General features: G+C 43.5%; 1 non-coding gene across 1 annotated transcript; it reads right to left on the reverse strand.

Annotated features, from left to right (window-relative positions):
- Positions 1 to 17,337: 17,337 nt before the first annotated feature.
- Trnal-caa (transfer RNA leucine (anticodon CAA)) lies at positions 17,338 to 17,412 on the reverse strand. Its single transcript has one exon. It is a non-coding gene; the product is annotated as a tRNA-Leu (tRNA).
- Positions 17,413 to 17,640: the final 228 nt, after the last annotated feature.

The following is a 17,640-nucleotide window of genomic DNA, read 5'->3' on the forward strand; positions in this document are numbered from 1 at the left end:
CGAGGGGCATGAAAGGGAAGCAGTGGTTGGGAAAGGAGTGAGACAGGGTTGTAGCCTCTCCCCGATGTTATTCAATCTGTATATTGAGCAAGCAGTAAAGGAAACAAAAGAAAAATTTGGAGTAGGTATTAAAATTCATGGAGAAGAAATAAAAACTTTGAGGTTCGCCGATGACATTGTAATTCTGTCAGAGACGGCAAAGGACTTGGAAGAGCAGTTGAACGGAATGGACAGTGTCTTGAAAAGAGGATATAAGATGAACATCAACAAAAGCAAAACGAGGATAATGGAATGTAGTCGGATTAAATAAAGTGATGCTGAGGGAATTAGATTAGGAAATGAGACACTTAAAGTAGTAAAGGAGTTTTGCTATTTAGGAAGTAAAATAACTGATGATGGTCGAAGTAGAGAGGATATAAAATGTAGACTGGCAATGGCAAGGAAAGCGTTTCTGAAGAAGAGAAATTTGTTAACATCGAATATAGATTTATGTATCAGGAAGTCGTTTATGAAAGTATTTGTTTGGAGTGTAGCCATGTATGGAAGTGAAACATGGACGATAACTAGTTTGGACAAGAAGAGAATAGAAGCTTTCGAAATGTGGTGCTACAGAAGAATGCTGAAGATTAGATGGGTAGATCACGTAACTAATGAGGAGGTATTGAATAGGATTGGGGAGAAGAGAAGTTTGTGGCACAACTTGACTAGAAGAAGGGATCGATTGGTAGGACATATTTTGAGGCATCAAGGAATCACAAATTTAGCATTGGAGGGCAGCGTGGAGGGTAAAAATCGTAGAGGGAGACCAAGAGATGAATACACTAAGCAGATTCAGAAGGATGTAGGTTGCAGTAGGTACTGGGAGATGAAGCAGATTGCACAGGATAGAGTAGCATGGAGAGCTGCATCAAACCAGTCTCAGGACTGAAGACAACAACAACAACAACAACAACAACAACAACATTGAACACACGACACACTTCTGCTAGTTTGAGAGAAACTTCCAGCAACTGGCAAGTTCGGTAAGTACTTGCAGCATTATGCAAGAAACTGTTCCAATTGAGCTGCAAAAGCTACTTCTCCAAGTTGACGAAATTTGGCGGGAATCGGCTCGCTGTGATGTAGTAGCAGTAGACTTGCTACACTGCTTTACGTAGTAGTTATTATTACGAGACGTAAAGCCTGTACTGTTATTTGAAGAATACACTGCGGTTTTATTTCAGTATCAATAGATTCATTTTATACAGCGTGTTTCCAAAGTGAGTGCAAGCCCTCAACAATGCAGACTCCCTCCCAATGTGTGCAACAACAGTGTACCCTGAATCCCCTGTTTGTAATCAGTATTCTGTTCACGGATGAGGCTGGATTTACCCACTACGGTATTTTTAAGTACCATAACTGTCACATATGTGCCGAAGTCAATCCTAATACAACACACGTATCACGTCATGAGCACCGTTATTCCTTGAAAGTATAGGCAGGACTACCTAGAGGCCGTATAACTGGACCACACTTCTTACCACAGAGGCTAACCAGACAGCAGTGCATGTGGTTGCTGCGGACTGTACTTTCAGATGTATCAGATGGTGTCAAACTGAACCAACTCCTGAACATGTGGTTCACGCGTGACGGTGATGCAGGACTTTTTCATTTACGAGTGCGCCCGGCTTCTAACTCGGACGTATGGTCAACAGTGGACAGGTAGAGGAGGGCCTGTACCATGGCCTCCAAGGTCTCCGGATTTAAATCCCATAGATCTATGTGTGTGTGTGTGTGTGTGTGTGTGTGTGTGTGTTTGTGTGTGTGAGAGGTCATGTCAGAAGCCTGGTCTACGCTAAAACGGTTAACTCTCTTGCGGGCTGAAGCAGCTTTTCGACATATTCAGAATTCCTCAGGATTGCCTGGGAAGATTCGCAACTCTGTTCGGAGACGAGTTCAATGTTGCATTCAGACGCATGGACAACATTTCGAACACCTGCTTTAACGTTTAGAGATGTCATGTGTTCCTAGAAACTGATGAACCGCAATAAAAGATCTGTCGTATCTCGACAACGGTCTATTTGTCGACCTATGTTTATTGGAGTTTTTTAGTTAGTTTTTGGCCTACACTTTCCATGTGTGGAATATTGACCATCACTTCTGAAACACCCAGTATCGTAAATTTATATGAAAGTGTACAGAAACCAAATGGCAGGTAAAAGAGTCGAGGGGCATGAAATGGAAGCAGTGGTTGGGAAGGGAGTTAGACAGGGCTGTAGCCTATCGCTGATGCTATTCAATCTGTGTATTGAGCAAGCAATAAAGGTCGTGCGGTAGCGTTCTCGCTTTCCGCGCTCGGGTTCGATTCCCGGCGGGGTCAGGGATTTTCTCTGCCTCGTGATGGCTGGGTGTTGTGTGATGTCCTTAGGTTAGTTAGGTTTAAGTAGTTCTAAGTTCTAGGGGTCTGATGACCATGGATGTTAGGTCCCATAGTGCTCAGAGCCATTTGAGCCATTTTGAGCCAAGCAGTAAAGGAAACAAAAGAAAAATTTGGAGTAGCATTTAAAATCTATGGAGAAGAAATAAAAACTTTGAGGTTTGCCATGACACTGTAAATCTGTCAGAGACAGCAAAAGACCTGGAAGTGCAGTTGAACGGAACGGACAGTGTTTTGAAAGGAGGATATAAGATGAACATCAACAAAAACAAAACGAGGATAATGGAATGTAGTCGAATTAAATCAAGTGATGCTGAGGGAATTAGATTAGGAAATGAGATACTTAAAGTAGTAAAAGAGTTTTGCTATTTAGGGAGCAAAACAACTGATGATGGTCGAAGTAGAGAGAATATAAAATGTAGACTGGCAATGGCAAGGAAAGCGTTTATGAAGAAGAGAAATTTTTTAACATCGAGTGTAGATTTAAGTGTCAGGAAGCCGTTTCTGAGAGTATTTGTATAGGGTGTAGCCATGTATGGAAATGAAACATGGACGATAAATAGTTTGGACAAGAAGAGAATCAAAACTTTCGAAATGTGGTGCTACCGAAAAATTGCGAAGATTAGATGGGTAGATCACGTAACTAATGAGGACGTATTGAATAGAATTGCGGAGAAGAGGAATTCGTGGCACAACTTGACAAGAAGAAGGGACCGGTTGGTAGGACATGTTCTGAGGCATCAAGGGGTCAACAATTTAGTACTGGTGGCCAGCGTGGAGGGTAAAAATCGTGGAGGGAGACCTAGAGATGAATACACTAAGCAGATTCAGAAGAATGTAGGTTGCAGTAGTTACTTGTAGATGAAGAAGCTTGCAAATGATAGAGTAGCATGGAGAGCTGCATCAAACCAGTCTCTGGACTGGAAACTACAACAACGACATTCTTATTTTATTTCCAACAATTATGTGTAGTGTGCAATTTTTAAAAAATCACTAATTGAAGCTGAGACGAACATTTACTCTTCGATTTAACATTTGGTATTCTTTTGTAGAGGATTGGCCATAGTGATGGATTATTCCTTTAACGCAGTCAGACGCTGAAGTTTCAGTTCATTAGTTTTGTACCATTGCGATTTCGACAATGTTAACTTAAATTCTTGGGGGAATTTATGTTTTAGGTCCAATACTGCAGTGGTTCACACGAGCAAAATTATTACTGATCTTTTAGTATTCTGGATATGAGGACTTCAGCAAGGTTTTAAATAAAATCAAGTCTCCATTCTGAGAATGGGTGCAGTCACATTTGAAGCGTCTGCCACTGGAGTTCATCTCCATAACTCTCTCACACTCACATTGTTCTCCCGTGACGAAAAGTGGTGCTCTCCTCTATCTCTTTTGTTAACGCATCCTGGTAAGGGTTCCAGATCGAACGCCTGTTTCGTAAAGCCGTCGGCACATGGACTATGCATTCGAAAGTTGAGTGTTTAGCATGCCCAGTTTCTGACGTCATAGCGTGGAAACAGCACGTTGGGGAGTCTTTCCGAACGGGCAGAGCAATCTCTAGTATTACAGATATTCTGAACGTACACCAGTGAGCCGGAAGCGTGTCCACCTACGTCGCTTGCCCGCCATCTCTTCAGCGTAGAGTTGCAAGCGCCATTCACCGTTGCCAACTGTACGATCTGGATCGTAAATGTACGATAATTTAAGATGATGCGCGAACATACGACCCACACTTCGATTCGCGTGTCTATTATACGACCTTTTGAAACGCTTACTGTTGTTAAGATTTCATTTTTTATTATTTTATTTTTATGATTTATTTAATTTTTTGACAATTTATTTCACAAATACTATTTTGTGCGGCCTACATGCAAGTCTGTGAAGCCGTGGGATTCCTCTATTTCATTACGTTGCAGCTGCACAAGTCAGATTAGGTTATTTCCCTGGGGAATTCACCGTATTGATTGCTTTGCATACTGCGCTGTGCTCGTACATAAGTTGGCTCAGGTGAGGACAGTGCACGATTTATAAGTAGTGCAAAACTGTGCCAATGGAAGCAGAGGACAGTTATAGTGATCCTAGTACTCCCATGATGTCTACAATAGACTTGTTTAAACGTAAGAGGCGGAAACAAAAATATAGAAAAGTCTGGGAAACTAATCCTGAATTTAAAGATGGGTTGTGTGCTGATGAGTCGAACTCTGAAAGTGATAGCTGTAGAATCTGAAACGTAACATTTGTGTCTGAATTGGGATGTGTTAAGAAACATTCTAAAAGTGAAAATCAGGTCAAAAAAGTGAAGGTGGCGTCATATAAAAACCAGACAGTTTTGAGTACATTAAGTCAGCTGCAACTGATGCGCCTTTACATAATCAGGCTCACATTGCCCATATTAAATCGGCAGGATTCATGGCAGAACACAATATTTCAATGTTGTAGATCATCCGAAGGGCTAGTTAAGGCTTGCTTGCCTGATTCTAAAATCGCCGATGCTATACATCTGTGTCGCACCAAATGTTCCCAGATCGTAAAGAACGTGGTAGGATAGAGCCATAAGAACGAACCCGCAAAAAAATGGAGACATACAAAATTCAGTGTTCTTACTGACGAGTCAACAGACGTAGGATCTGTTAAAACGTCGAGCATGGTGATTAGAGGTTTCGATGAAGTCACAAATAAAATAAAAAGTAAATTTTGGAATCTTCGTGAAGGGTGAATATGATATCGAAAACAAAGGTGCTACAAGTAAAAACCTTAATATTTGCTTTCGATGCCGGCCGCAGTGGCCGACCGGTTCTAGGCGCTACAGTCTGGAACCGCGCAACCGCTACGGTCGCAGGTTCGAATCCTGCCTCGTGAAAGGATGTGTGTGACGTCATTAGGTTAGTTAGGTTTAAGTAGTTCTAAGTTCTAGGGGACTGATGACCTCAGAAGTTAAGTCCCTTCTTTTGATGGTTGTAATTCTATGAAGGGGTCAAGAAACTCTGTTGCTACTCGGTTAACAGAAGAAAACGTCCTGGACTAATTATTCTCAAATGTATATGTCACTCGCTTCACATATGTGCCGGTGAAGCTTGTAAATGTCTTCCCATATGCCTTGAAAACTTAGCTAGGAACATTCACAACAATTTTAAAGTTAGTACTAAGAGACGGCACAACTGCACTAATTTCAAAAGCTTTTAGATATTAAAATTCATAAATTGTTGCATCCATCACAGACAAATGTCTATTTTTGCAGACCGTTGGTAATGAGAGTTTTAGAACAGTGGAATGCTTTGTGCCTCTATTTTGATTCTAAATTTGTAAAGGAGAGGCTGTTTGCGGCAGAATAAATTCATTGATCCCCCAATGACAATTTTTTAATGTTATTTAATTTATTTTTTGGCCTACGTCTTACCGAAATTCACAGATTTAAATAAGTATTTCCAGAGTGGTAAAGTTGAGTTACGTGAAAAGATGGTGGAAGGGTACAACGAAATATTGCTTAGCTCCGTGGACTGACGTAAGTCGTAACCAAAAAATTGATTGTCATATACCCGAACAACAGGTCCAATGTATCTTCCTGATAGCCAAATGCATTTAGGAGTTGAAGTTCTGAAGGAAATTCAGAAGCCAGAAATATGTAATGAATAGGATGCCGTGAACGACATTTACCGCAGGTGTAGAGATTTCATGCAGACGGGATGTTCAGAACTAAAAACGGTTTATTGCCATTGCTTACTATTTTGAAGGGCTCTTTCAAACAAAGAAAGAGAAAAACCTCCCTCTCTTATACCTCTTATGTCAAAATTACTAAGAAGGATCTACTACAAATCTATCAAGTAAAAGTGAAAAATAGGAATAAGCTCTTTACTTCCACAGTGAATGGAAGTTTGCTTACCAGCCAGTGTCTGAGGAGCAGCAGCTCATGCAAAACTTTTGTTCCTGCCGAAATCCCCCCCCCCCCTTCAGATTTAGTCGTAAGATGGTTCATTGGATAATGTCAAAAACTGAAAACAGATCAAGATCTAAAACAGAAAGAAGGTGTAATGAACAGTAGAGAAATAAGCAAAATAGAAACAGTGAACGGTCAAAGATAAGGATGCATTGCACCGAGCGAGTTGTACAGCGACGGCGTCGTGGTTCTGTGGTCTTGAACCGTGCTAGCACGGTAGCTCAATGTGTTCGGACAGAGGGCTAGCTGCTGTACTCTGCAATAAAAAAAAAAAAAAAAAACTGATTGATCGTCGGTGAACACAACAAAAAAAATGAATTTGAAGGAGTGTCATAAGACGTCAGCCCCGAACACATGCAACGAACACCATCGAGCAAAATTAAATTAAAAAAATTATAGTAATACTCTGCGAAGGGGAAGACCCGTGTTCCAATCTCGCTCGTTCCCCAATTTTTTTCACAAAATTATGAACTTTCCGTCCTTTCATTGACGCGTCTTTTCTCTTTCTATAGTCTTGGCAGTTGTCATACTATACGTTGGTTATAGAATATGTCATGTGGTAAGAATATATTACCGTCACAAGTAAATGTGATGAATAGTGAGAGCAGGTGAGATGCTTCATCGACATTTCACGGAAACAAAAACAACAGCTAAGCAGGCGTTAACTATGTATCAACAAAGTAATTCAAAAGTCAAAACGTCGAAGAGTCATAACTCGGGGCGCTTGTGTAGAACAAACAGGAGGTATGTACGCTTGGAAGCCCCTTTCTTATACTTCGCTGTTGCAAACGGACGTTACACCATTGCACAGACACAAATCTAAATACAGCGAATGTACATTTCAATAACCGGACGGAAAGTGCATAATTTTGTAAAAAAACAAAGTTTGAACGAGATATGAATACAGATCTCCTTCCTTCGTAGTCCAACACAGTAACCACGTAACCACGATGCCGTGACGAGACAAGAGTGCACAATACTGCACTTCATGAGCTAGGACCGCTCACTGTTTCTATTTTGCTTTTTTTTTTTCACACCACAGTACACCTTCTTCCTGTTTTTTTTCATGTTTGATCTGTGTTCAGTTGTTGACGGGCTAAACACTGCACCATCTGTCGACCAAATCTGAGGGGGTGCGATGGGGAGTTTCCCTTGTTAGTTCAAAAAATTGTTCAAATGGCTCTGAGCACTATGGGACTTAACATCTGAGGTCATCAGCCCCGTAGAACTTAGAACTGCTTAAACTAGCCTAAGGACATCACACACATCCATGCCCGAGGTAGGATTCGAACCTGCGACCGTAGTAGTAGCGCGGTTCCGGACTGAAGCGCCTAGAACCGCTCGGCCACCGCGGCCGGCCCTTGTTAGTACTGTGAAGAAAAAGCAGATCTATTCGCTGCCACGCACTTCAAGTTCCTCTCTTCCTGACCCTCCAGAGGAGGAAGTTGATGATAATGATGATGATAATGATACATCCCATTTTTAAGTCTTCATCCAAGGGAAGCAAATAATGAAGTAATTTTTATATAATTTTATGAATCCTTTTTCATTTTTATAAATTGTTTGCTAATCATTTCTTTATTCGTGTCAGAGGTACACTAAAATGAACACATATACAAGACATACAAAGAAAACTATACAGTATTCACACAGAATTAGGCAACTTTGATAGCATTGGGTGCTGCAGACGGCAAGTCCTTCATGCTACAGCTGCTTGGGCATAAGTTAAATTTGAAGAGATGCCGGGTTGTCTGCAGTTCACCGCATTCACACAGTGTTGTGTTGGCATTTGGCAGTTGGAATTTCCATTTAAGGAGATTGTCCCTCGATCTTGCGACTTAGGGTCCGTAGTCTGTTCAAGGACTTCCAGATGACCCACTTCTCCGTGTGTCCAGACGGCAGGGATTCTTGAGGTGTCATCCAGTTTGACAGGTGTTGGCGTCTTTCTTTCCACTTGGTGAGCCGGGTAGCCACAGCTGAGCTTTCTAAGGGCTGTGAAGTTGTTAGGAAACTCTTCCTGGACTTCAGACTTGGCTTGGCAGGTTGATGTCCAAATAATGGATGTGAGGTCACTGTATTTGATTTATGCCTGTCGATGTTAGCGGCGACCTCTCTTCTGATGACACACGGAGCAGTCCCGGAGAGACATTGAACTTTGTCCATGGGGTTTGGCCTTAGACAGCGTGTAACGATCCTACAGCTGTCATTTAAGGCTACACCAACCTGCTTTGCATGTACTGAATTGTACCACACTGGGCTAGCGTACTCTCCTGCAGAATAGCATAAGGCAAGAGCTGTTGTTCTTAATGTCTGTAGATGTGTACCCCAGTTCGATCCCGCCAGTTTCCGAAGAAGGCACTTTCTGGAGGATACTTTTTGCTTCAGCTTCAGACAATGTTCCTTGTAGGTTAGTGTACGGTCTAGGGTGACACCCATATACCTGGGATGGGAACAATATTCTAGTGCAACTCAATTCCAGAATATTTCAAGTTTCCTGTCAGCTTGTTTATGTTTCAGACGGAATGATCAAACTTGCGTTTTCTTACAATTGGGTGTGAGTTGATTCTTTTCATAGAAAGTACCAAGCTGTTACAGACCGTGCGTAAGCATTATCTCTTCATCTTCAGACCGATTGCCCGGGGCAGCAAGAGCCAGGTAATCACCGTATATGAAAGTTTACTAAAAAATCTATAGCATTAAAATGTAGAGAAGTTAATGTGAAATAATGAAACGCGGCTATTTTTATGTGGTACCATTGTAAAGCCCCGGCCGACGCCGGCCACGAGTTCTTCCCAATTCACTGTCACTATCATAATGGACCTCTCATTCCGTTATTCTTGAGGATAAGCTTGTAAGTGAGAGAAGGATGGAAATTGTACTTGATGTTTGTTGGAAGTTGCTAAATGGTTTCAGTATGAAATACTGGATCGGTATAGGATAGGTACTTTGCACTTCATTTTAAGCAGAAGCGTGTTTCTGACGCATCTCATTATTTCTGACGTATTTTCTGAACCAGTCGCCGCAACGTGATATTATGTTGCAGGTACATTCAGTGATGTATGCAGATACTATCTGCAAAATGTATTCCGAATGTCAGTAGTAGTAAAAAAGCGATAAATTAAAACGTCACGCTTGATTGCTGAAGTCTTACTGCAACGTAAGCAGGAGCTAGCTTTTGACACGTCTAAGTGTGTATCACGTCATACGCCCCTGATCTATGTACCGTACAGCGATATAATTTTGCAGGTGCATTCAGTAATCAGTGTAGATACCGTGTGCAAAGTGTGTTGCGAATAGCATTAGTAGTAAAGAAGTAAAATATTTAAACGTGATGGTAGGCGCTAAAGTTTGACCACATGAACAGCGAAAATGTAGTGAGCGATAAACTTTATTACTTCCATCATTTTTTGGGGGCTGTCAACGAGAAAAAGTTTCGTGAAAGTCTGAAGTTAAATGGGAAGTTTGTTGCAAGTCGCTAAGTGTTATCATTTTTAAGTAATGGGCGAACGAAGTTGAAATATTTGAGTGCCATCTGTTACGGCGTAAAATCACGCGCCAGCAGGCCAATCGCGAAGATAGAGCACAGAGGGCTGTGACGTCAGCCAATTGCACGCTGACCGACCCCTCTCCAGGATGACAACGCGACAGAAGCGGCCTCTATGCGAAGAGGTCGTAAGCGCCGGGGCCGACTGGTCGCGGCCCAGCCGGAGAGAAGCTTCGAGACTAGCGTCCTGAACAGAAGCGTCAGCTCAATTACTTTTGCTTCACTTAGGAAATGTATATACTGAAGAAGCTTCTTTATTTTTGTGTCTCGCACTTTGCTTCAGAATTACACATCTATGTAATTCTCAATGTCATTTACTTTTCGTAATAAAACTCATTAATACGGTTCGCTTGAATTATTTGTCTAGCGATCCGAGAAAGCAAGTTTCCTAGACACACCACATTTGACGACTAGGCAGGATTTAACACCATCATCTTCAGGACAAATACTTAGTTTCTAATTGAAATACTTATCGTTTTAAACTTGGCTTACTCTCAATGAATAGATTCTGATAGCGTATAAAACTTTAAATTCGGGCAATAACTATGTGAAATATTAAAAATGAACATTCTGTTGGCCCTGGAAGCCGCTGGATAGGCCACCTGAAACTAAACGTCTAGGACAGAGACCCAGAAACTGATTTCATATTATGTATTGTAGACACGTACTATTCCTTAATGAAATGTACGATAATTTCGATGCAATTATGCGATCCACTAACATTGAAAGTTTGGCAACGCTACGCCACATGGACCTTCAGGTGAGTCCCATTTATGCCATTTCTACGCACAACCAAATTGACGGTGTCTCGAAAAGCCGTCGATAACTGTATGATTTGTTGTAATAAAATGACGGGAAACATCATAAGGTTGGTTAAAGGATTATTGTACCTTGGGTATTGTGAAAGCGTGTCGTTTCAAGGCAACGTTTCATTGTGCTTTGTACAACTTGTTATAATCAAATGTCAGCTAACAATACGTCTACGAGTGTACCTTTCAGGAGATAGCAAGATGCAAAATATCGTGTTTTATCAGGTGTGCTTATTTTAGCGCAATGAGTAGAATCGGAGAATTGAAAGGCATCAGGTGACGTGTTGCTGGTTCGCGTCTCATTGGATCCAGTTACTTTTTTACTAACCTTCGCGTTTTGTTATATTTTCTGATAATTTATCATTATTTCTGTAAATTTGTCCTGTATAATAATATTCGATGTTGTGTAAACATAAGTTCGATTTCTCTGAGGAAAAAATTTTCAAATGTCTCTGAGCACTATGGGAATTAATATCTGAGGTTACCAGCCCCCTAGAACCTAGAACTACTTAAACCGAACTAACCTAAGGACATCACACACATCCATGCCCGAGGCAGGATTCGAATCTGCGACCGTAGCGAGTGTAGCGCCTAGAACCGCTCGGCCACACTGGCCGGCTTTCTGTGAGGAATCAGTTTGTTTCATTTTCTTAATCTTCAAGGCAGCTTGCAATAAGATATTTTGCACTTCCTTTTTCTAAGCTTTGTACTTCACACTTTGTAAAGAGTTTGCTAATAAATACGAACAGTGATGAAGTGAGACTGACTTGGAGTTTTGCTGAAAACTGAGAACGACGAAGTAATTTTTATCTCACTGTAAATTTCTTTCGCACTATTCGTATTGGAACTTTCATAAGCCGATTTTCTTATTGACTGAACGTGGTACTTTCCACTTTGCGTTGTACCATATTCATGGAATTTCTATTTATGTATGCTATAGAAATAAAAACATGACTAACATGCGGGCAAGACAGGAAATGTGCGTTTTAGTGAAGCTAACGTAGGAATTTTACGCCAGTCCATTTGGTACACAGTGTGATTTGCGAGCCGGATACAGCCGAAAACTGCCGCTGGAGCGTGCTGCGATCGCGTATACCACGTTGAGGCACAAGTGCCGTATGCACAAGTCGGGTAATTACCAAGAATGATTGCCTGTCGTAGTCGCGGGGTCCAAGCGATACGTATCGAACATGCGATCGTAAATCGATCATGCGACTGGTGGCGGACGTTGTGTTCAATTATTTGTGTTTTTATCTGTTTTTCGTGGTTCCCTTAGTTGCTCTAAATTACATACCTCAGCGAATTATTTGTGAGTTACTAGGGAATCCCAGATGATTTATGTCGCTAGTGAGTGGGATGTAAGTGGTGTTCTTGACGTTTCTTCGGCGAATTCTCTCACATGGAAAAATCTAATTCCATGTTTATCCAGCGTAGAAAATTGTTCGACTTTATGTCGTAAATATTGAGTACTGCCGGACGAGGAAAGAAGGGACTGTGTAGACTTTGGTAATGCGAAGTGAGTAATACTTCGTAAGAACAGTTTCGATGCTGAAATACCGTTTACAATTTCACTGTGGACGGTCCGGAAAAGATCGAGTACCAGGAAAAATACATGGTTCGGCTCTTCCAAATTATCCATCCAGACCACTGCAGTGGACTTTCACATGATAACTTTTGTGTTAGCAGAAGAGCCAATACCGTGTTACGAGTGGAGGCCTAAATGCACGCGTTTTAGCTCACGCAGGCTGTCGCGAAGAGGGAAGAACTATACTGACGTGAGGTCTGCAACATGACAAGGAATGAGTATTCAGAAAGTGGACGTAATTAGTTTGATACTTAACTTTAATCCATTAATGATGAACGTCGCTATCGACGGTTCATGAGTCACAATATTATCTGTTCAGAATACATTCTGGAAGTAATTATAGTAGCTGAATATGGCGTCTTGCTAGGTCGCAGCAAATAACGTAGCTGAAGGCTATGCTAAGCTGTCGTGTCTGTAAATGAGAGCGTATGTAGACAGTGAACCATCGCTAGCAAAGTCGGCTGTACAACTGGGGCGAGTGCTAGGGAGTCTCTCTCTAGACTAGACCTGTCGTGTGGCGGCGTTCGGACTGCAATCACTGATAGTGGCGACACGCGGGTCCGACGTATACTAACGGACCGCGGCTGATTTAAAGGCTACCACCTAGCAAATGTGGTGTCTGGCGGTGACACCACAATAACACCGACGACGAGTAAGGTAGGTCGTCTCGTTTGCAATTACAAGTATTTTTGTAACGTTCTTCTTTTGTCGTTGCTGTAGCGACCACCGTAAACACTCATAACGCCACCGAGCGAGGTCGCGCAGTGGTTAGCACATTGGACTCGCATTCGGGAGGACGACGGTTCAATCCCGTCTCCGGCCATCCTGATTTAGGTTTTGCGTGATTTCCCTAAATCGCTTCAGGCAAATGCTGGGATGGTTCCTTTGAAAGGGCACGGCCGATTTCCTTCCCAATCCTTCCCTAACCCGAGCTTGCGTTCCGTCTCTAATGACCTCGTTGTCGACGGGACGTTCAACACTAACCATCACCACAACTCATAACGCCCGCCACCAGAGTCGCATGATCGATTTACTATCGCACGTTAGATACGTATCGCTTTGACTCCGCTACTTCGATAGGCAATCATTCTTGGAAATTACCACAAGTCGCGTCGTATCTGAGCGTTTAGCGGCACCTTGAACTCGATATGCTTGACGTTGACATTAGAAAGCACGGAACTTGAGCCTATGGCTTAAGCCACTTCTTCCTTGAACGGTTTAGTAAGGTGACAGCCAGCCCAAAGACAAGGCTGCTTTCGAGCACATGGGTGCGACAGGTGCAGTTTTAACATGCCGCAGGAGTTCGGTACCCACGAAGTGAGCAGCAGGCCTAATGTATTCTGCGGCAGCGGCAGGCCCCTACGACACTGGCACGAGTGCCTCGCGCGGCGTAAACGCGGCGTGCGTACGTGACGCTGGGCATGCGTCCTGCACGCATCCTGCTACTCGCCGGCGTTTCCTGACAACGGGCAGCAACGCGAAGTGACAGAGGCGCGCGCTTCATCCGCCACCAGACTCGCTAACGAGGCAGTCCACGAGTTAGCGAGGATACTGCAGGTGGAATGGTTCAAAAACACTTTATACCAGGTGTACAAGTATGAAACCGGAATTTGGCTGCAATCATTACACGTCTGTTCTCTGAAACACATAAACAATATTTTATTCAAAACAACCTCCATTGCTATTTACACATTTCTCTTATCTCTCCGGCAGGCTGTGTATGCAACGCCAAAAAAAACAGTTCGTCTTTTGAAGCGAACCAGTCAGCGAGCCATTTTCGTACGAATTGAAGCGTCGTTCAGCGAGAGGGTGTCCCAGTGATGCAAATAGATGATAATCGTACGGAGCCAAGTCTGAAGAATAAACTGGATGCCCTAGTATTTCACAACAGAAGGCCTCGATCGTTTCCCTGACCCGTTTTGCTGTGTGTAATGGCGCGATACCATGGAGTAATATGACATCGTGTTGCCTTTTTCCATATTCCTGTCGTTTTTCACGTAATGCTCGATTTAAATCGATCATTTGCTGTTGGTATTGATCAGTGGTAACGGTTTCACCAGGTTTCAGCAACTCATAGTAGTAGATGACACCCTTCAGATCCCACCAAACACAGCCCATTGTCTTCTTTCCAAAGCGATTTGGTCTTGCAGTGGATGTCGATGGTTTGCCTGGATTCACCCATGATTTACGACGCTTCGCATTCTCAAACTACACTCATGTTCATAAATTAAGGATAATTGCAGAACGTGGTGCTACACAACGTGGCACTATACAAAACTGGCGCTAATAGCATAGACACACAGGGAGCACACATGACACAGACCTGTAAGTCCACGGTATTGGAGATAAGTTGAGAAAACCGTCCCAAAACACATGCGCTACAAAACGCCACTGTTCTCTGCGCATGTACCCCGACGTCAATATGGGATATGATCACCATGCACACGTACACAGGCTGGACAACAGGTTCACATACTCTGGATCAGGTGGTCGAGCAGCTGCTGGGGTATAGCCTCCCGTTCTTGCACCAAAGCCTGTCGGAGCCCCTGAAATGTCCTAGGGTTTTGAAGACGTGCAGCGATACGTCGGCCGAGAGCATCCCAGACGTGCTCGATGCGGTTTAGGTCTGGAGAACAGGCAGGCCACTCCAATCGTCTGATATATTTTGTTTCAAGGCACTCCTCCACGATGGCAGGTAGGTGGGGTCGTGCGTTATCATCCATCAGGAGGAAGGTGGGACCCACTGCACCCCTGCAAAGTCCACGGTATTGGTGATAAGTTGAGAAAACCGTCCCAAAACACATGCGCTACAAAACGCCACTGTTCTCTGCGCATGTACCCCGACGTCAATATGGGATATGATCACCATGCACACATACACAGGCTGGACAACAGGTTCACATACATTTTGCACTGGTGCAAAATGACGTCCCGATACACCTAACCTGTTACAGTTCCTCTGTCAAAGACATGAGGGGTGTACGTGCACCAATCATAATACCACACCACACCATCAAACCACGACCTCCATATAGGTCCCTTTCAAGTACATAAAGAAGTTGGTATCTGGTTCCTGGTTCACGCCAGACGAAAATCCGGAGAGAAGCATTGTTCAGACTATACTTGGACTCGTCCGTGAACATAACCTGGGACCACTGTTCCAATGACCATGTACTGTGTTCTTGACACCAGACTGTACGGGCTCTCCTGTGACCAGGGGTCAGTGGAATGCACCTTGCACGTCTCTGGACGAATAAACCATGTCTGTTCAGTCGTCTGTAGACTGTGTGTCTGGAGACAACAGTTCCAGTGGCTGCGGCAAGTCCCGAGCAAGTACCTACAGTACTCCATGGCCGTCTGCGGGCACTGATGGTGAGATATCGGTCTTCTTGTGGTGTTGTACACTGTGGATGTCCCGTAAATTTCCTGTCTGCTGGAATCGTTGCCATAATCTTGAGATCACACTTTGTGTCACACGAAGGGCCCGTGCTACGACCTGCTGTGTTTGGCAAGCCTCCAGTCGCCCTAGTATTCTACCCCTCAAAACATCATTAATATGTGTTCTTTGAGCCATTTTCAACACACAGTCACCATTAGCACGTTTGAAAACGTCTGCATACTTACTCGCTGCACTGTACGTTGACATGCACCAACACACTTCTGCATATTTGGACTGCTGCGACGACCGCAGATCAAATGCACCGCATGGTCATACACCCGCAAACCGCCCACCAGAGCGTTGTTTCACCATGTATCAGCATTATCCTTAATTTATGAGCATGAGTGTATATCCATTTTTATCACCTGTCACCATTTGATGGAGAAACGACTTTCTTTTGTATTTGGCGTGCAGCATTTCACAAGTGGTCTTTCGATTTGCTTGCTGTCTTCCATTCACTTCATACAAAACCCATTTTTCCACTTTCTGAACCTTTCCCATAGCTTTCAGCGGAAGAGAAACGGCTTTCTCCATCACATTCAATTGGTCCGCTAGTTCCTGTTGAGTCTGAGTATCATCTTCATCCAATAAGGCCTGCAATTCGTTGTCTTCGAACTTTTACGGTGTTTTCTCGCGCTCGTCGTTTCTCACGTCAAAATCACCACTGTTGAATGTTTTGAACCATACTGTGTTTTTCCTAGCGCATGTTCGCCTAAAGCTTCGACAAGCATTCTATGTGATTCTGCAGCAGTTTTCATCAAATGATAACAGAAAACCAATGCTGCCCGCAAGTCGTAGTTCGTAGGCACAAAACTTGACGTATTTAAGGGTTTGAAACAGATACCGATGTATGGAACTTGGGTTACTGTGTGTTGACATTCACCGCCAGCCGTTACAGGAAGCAAATGGCGCTGAAGACGCGGTCTCACGGGCCCTGCACTGGCGGCTAGCACTATCTGTAGGGAAATTCCGGTTTCATACTTCTGCACCTGATACTCTTTCGCTGTTGTGTAGGCAAAAATACAAGGTGATTGTGATTAAACTTACATTACGTGTGCCACTGTGCACGTAAATCTATTTACCGAATCGGTACCCAACTTTGTAGAATGATGTTTACACTGTGTGCTGCAAGATTTGGCGTCGTCAGTAGTGGTACGTAGTGTCATGACTTGCCATTAGGCGCCAGGATTGGTGAGGCTACGGTAGATAGCCTAGGCTACGGCGACGTAGGATTAAAACACAAGCATCAGTGTGCATTAGAGTTGCAGACAGTCGAAACGGGTCTGGAGTAGGTGAGCAGGGTTTTAGTCGCAATGTGTCTTGTCAGAGCAACAGCAACAGTCCTGGTCGTCTTCGCGAGTATCGACAAGTTAAAGGAAGCACGACTCACGCCCGGTACTCACAGCTTTACTTCTGCCAGTATCCGTCTCCTACCTTCCAAACTTTACAGAAGCTCTTCTGCGAAACATGCAGAACTAGCACTCCTGAAAGAAAGGATACTGTGGAGACATGGCTTAGCCACAGCCTGGGGGATGTTTCCAGAATGAGATTTTCACTCTGCAGCGGAGTGTGCGCTGATATGAAACTTCCTGGCAGATTAAAACTGTGTGCCCGACCGAGACTCGAACTCGGGACCTTTGCCTTTTGCGGGCAAGTGCTCTACCAACTGAGCTACCGAAGCACGACTCACGCCCGGTACTCACAGTATCCTTTCTTTCAGGAGTGCTAGTTCTGCATGTTTCGCAGAAGAGCTTCTGTAAAGTTTGGAAGGTAGGAGACGGATACTGGCAGAAGTAAAGCTGTGAGTACCAGGCGTGAGTCGTGCTTCGGTAGCTCAGTTGGTAGAGCACTTGCCCGCGAAAGGCAAAGGTCCCGAGTTCGAGTCTCGGTCGGGCACACAGTTTTAATCT

Source organism: Schistocerca gregaria, chromosome 2 (assembly GCF_023897955.1).
Source record: "Schistocerca gregaria isolate iqSchGreg1 chromosome 2, iqSchGreg1.2, whole genome shotgun sequence".
Taxonomy (NCBI): Eukaryota; Metazoa; Arthropoda; class Insecta; order Orthoptera; family Acrididae; genus Schistocerca; species Schistocerca gregaria.